Below are 4,515 nucleotides of genomic sequence, written 5' to 3' on the forward strand. Positions count from 1 at the left end.
AAGGTGGCGATGGATCAACAACAACTGGGAAAGCATGGACCAAGATACAAGAGATGGTAGCCACTCTTGCTTGATAGATATAGTTATGATTCGACAGGGTCACCCATCATTAACATTCGAAGTGGAAGAGAATTGGACTCTCGAATATGTTAGGAAAGAATTAGAAGTAGCTATTCAGAATCCTCCAGATCAATTTTGCTTCAAGCTCGATGGTCGGAAGCTAAGTAAAAGAAGAGAGCATCAGATCATTTGTAAAGATGTTGCAGCCCCACATGAATTGGAGGCACTAGAAGATATATGATGTGACCATGTATACGGTGACAATGTATTTTCCATATGCAATAAACTTATCTATTCAGAACATTGCTTTTGTAATGCTTTATTGTTTAAAACAATGTAATGAAGGCAAAAATTCCCCAATTGAATTTTTATGTACATAAAAAAGGCTTAAAGTAAGAAAACAAGCAGTGAAGGAACACAGTAGCAAATTTGATCCTCTGATTTTCAAATTAAAAGTGCATTTACAATTGATGTTCTCTCTCCAATAACACTAAATATGTGCAAAAAAATATAAATGTACATGTGTAGCTGCATATTTACAAACGTACATTTGTTGGAAGAAGGAAAAAACTATTTATTACTGGAACCCATAGGTATCGGCTTCAGGATGGAGCCAACTACCATTCTTTCTTGAATGTAAGAGGGAATGGTAGTGGTGCCATTCTACCCTTCAAGATGATGGGATGGGAGGCCTTGAGAATGGCAGTGATATTCTCCCCTTTTAGGTGATGGAAGGCCCTGAAAATGGCACTGGTGCCATTCTCCCCTTCAATCAAGTTGATGGGAGGCTTTAAGAATGGCATCACTAGGATGGAAGGCCCTGAAAATGGCACTGGTGCCATTCTCCCCTTCAATCAAGTTGATGGGAGGCTTTAAGAATGGCATCACTCCCATTCTTCCTGAATGTATGGCACAACTGCCATCTTGCCTTGAATGTGAGGGGCGATGGTAGTGGTGCCATTCTCCCCTTCAAGGTGATGGGAGACCTTGAGAATGGCACCACTACCATTCTCCTTTTAATGTAAGGTTGAATGATAGTGGTGCCATTCTCCCCTTCAAGGTTATGGGATGGGAGGCCTTGAGAATGGCACCACTTCCATTCCTTGAATGAAAGCAGAATAGCACTGGTGCCATTCTCCCTATGAAGTGATGGGAGGCCTTGAGAATGGCACCACTGCCATTCGTCCTAGAATGTAAGGGAGAATGGTATCACTGCCATTCTTCCTTGAATGTAAGGGAGAATGGCAATGGTGCCATTCCCCCCCTAAGGTGATGGGAGGGCTTTAGAATGGCACTATTTCCATTCTTATTTGAACAAAAGGGGAGAATGGTGGTGGTACTATTCTCCCCTTCAATCAAGGTGATGGGAGGCCTTGAGAATGGTAGCCACTGCCATTCTTCCTTGAATGTAATGGAGAGTAGCAATGGGCCATTATACCCCTCAAGATGACGGGATGGGAGTGATGAAAAATAGGTAGAGGGAGAGGAGACACACACATAGGAGCAAACCCTAACCATAGAGGGAAGCCATCTCCCTTCTCACACAATGCAAAAAGCCATAATCCATAATACACAACTCACACTATGTGTTGTGTCCACACTCAGCTAACCCTAGCTAATGTCCACACACTATGACCAGTTGGACGCGGTCATTTATGTCTCACACATGTTGCTACCTAACATGCCAGCACATAGCACAGCTGGCACACGCTGATATCGAGCTTGAATCTCAATAGCCCCTCTCAAGCTCATGATGTACTGCCATAGATGAAGATGTAGATGAGCTTGGGCTATCAAAACTCTCAACACTCCCCCTCAAGCTCATCCCACGTACTCCCAACATAGTATGGAAGTACTTAAACTTCTCCCTGCTAAGTGGCTTTGTAAAGATGTCGGCCACCTGCTCTTCAGTCTTCACATATTGCAGATCCACTACTATTGCAGATCCACTGTACCATCCAACACTTTCTCTCTCTGACAAAATGATAGTGAACCTCTATGTGTTTGGTCCGCGCATGAAAAACTGGATTCTTGGCCAACTGTATGCTGCTCATGTTGTCACAATGAATGACAACCTTGCCATCAATAGGCTCACCCAAATCAGCCAAGAGATTCTTTAACCATATTCCTTCACATGTAGCAATGGCTGCACCCTGTATTCAGTCTCTGTACTAGATAAAGCAACAGTAGGTTGCTTCTTGCTACTCCAACTCACCATGGCACTTCCAAGTGTAAAGGCATAACCACTAGTAGACCTCCTGTCATATGAGCTACCTACCCAATCTGCATTTGTGTAGCCATGTATATCCAAGCCTTTACCATGCTCATAAAGAAGACCATAATGTGCAGTGGTCTTTACATATCGCATAATGCGTCTCATTGCATCCAAATGAGGTTTTCTGGGGCTCTGCATAAATTGGCTTACTAGCCCACAGCATATCTAAGATCTCTGCATGTGATAGTCATGTAAATAAGGCTTCCAACCATCTTTCTATACATAGATGGATCATCCATCTCTTCACCAAAATCAGCCCGCAACTTCACATTGTGCTCCAAAGGTGTACTCATTGGCTTACACCCTGTCATCCCATATTTTGCCAACATATCCAATGCATATTGGCATTGCACTAACCATGTACCGGCATGGTCTTTGATCACTTCAATTCCAAGAAAATATCTCAATTCACCTGTCTTTCGTGTCGAACTGCCCACTCAATGCCTTCTTGACATGCATAACATCTGTAGCATGATCTCCTGTGACAATCAAGTCATCCATATAGATGACAAGTAAGACAATCCCAAGATCTGTTTTCTTCACATAGAGTGAAGAATCTGCTGTAGAAACCTGAAATCCAAGGGAGATAAGATATCGGCTCATCTTATCACTCCAAGCACGAGGTGCTTGCTTCAAACCATAAAATGCTTTCTTTAGTCTGCATACATGAGTGGGATATCTTGGGTGTAGATATCCTTCTGGCTGTGCCATATAAACTTCTTCTTGTAGATCACCATTTAGAAATGCATTTTTCACATCCATTTGATGTATTTCCTAACCATTTGCTGCAGCCATAGCAATGACTGCTCTCACTGTTCCCATCTTTACAACTGGACTAAATGTTTCATCATAGTCCAAGCCTTGGGTTTGTGCATAACCCTTAGCTACCAATCTCGCTTTATGACGTTCAATGAAACCATCTGACTTACATTTCACTTTGTAAACCCATTTGCAACCAATGACATTTTTGTCTTGTGGTAATGCAACCAAATCCCATTTGCAACCAATGACATTTTTGTCTTGTGTGGTAATGCAACCAAATCCCATGTTTCATTATGAACCAATGCATCCATCTCAACATCCATTTCCTTCTCCCATACATGCTTCCCAATAGCTTCTGTATAGCATGTAGGTTCCACATGCTTCACCAAAGAGGTCATATATGCATAATGCATAGCAAAATCATGATATGTCAACCTGTCAACTAGATACCTGACCCTTTGGGATCTCCGCAATGCATGCGGATCACTCTGAACACCTGTCACTCTAGCATGTGGAGGCACATATCTATCCTGCGTTACACCAGGTGTGCGTAAAACTGGTATGCCAAGTTCCTCATCCAAACTCTCCGAACTTGACGACTCATAACCTATAATGCCAATTCCTTCAACCTTCTTTTTCCCTTTATCCACAGCACTACTCCCTGTGCTCACACTCTCATGTCTCAAGCGTCCTGACCATGGACGTATAGTGCTACTCTCAGACTCTGTTGGCCCAGACATAGAAATAGAACTTGCTTGTGGCAAGTTCACATGCACATCAGCATCAAGAGAATCAATGACACCCTCATCCTTTGCTTTGTACCAACTAGCAAGTTCATCAAACACCACATCTCGTGAGATAACCACTTGCCTGGTTTGTTGATTGTAAACATTTATATGCCTTGCGATCCTGTGCATATCCAACAAACACACACTTCTCTGCCTTAGGATCCAACTTCCTCCTTCTCTCGTCAGGCACATGTACATAAGCTATGCAACCAAACACTTTGAGGTATCCAATGTCTGGCCTAAAACCTGTAAGCCACATCTCTGGCGTACTTCCATGTATGGCTGCTGTGGGTGTCTTATTAAGTATATACACTACAGTGGCACATGCTTCTGCCCAATAATAGTCTGGCATGCTCTTTTCATTGAGCATCGCCCTGGCCACTTCACAAATGACTCTATTCTTCCTCTCAGCGCACAACACTATTTTGCTGAGGTGTATACCTGCAAGTTAATTGCCTTCTTATGCCATGCTTTCTCAAGAAATGCTCAAAAGCATGTGAGGTGTATTCACCACCTCCATCTGTTCCTCAACAAACATTTTATCCAAGAGCCATATTGCTTCTCTGCAAAAGCTTTGAAGTCCATAAACTTTCCCAATACTTCACTTTTCTCTCTGAGAAAGTAAATCCA

This window comes from Cibotium barometz, chromosome 35 (genome assembly GCF_041138505.1).
Source record: "Cibotium barometz isolate CiBa-2024 chromosome 35, ASM4113850v1, whole genome shotgun sequence".
In the NCBI taxonomy this organism is placed as follows: Eukaryota; Viridiplantae; Streptophyta; class Polypodiopsida; order Cyatheales; family Cibotiaceae; genus Cibotium; species Cibotium barometz.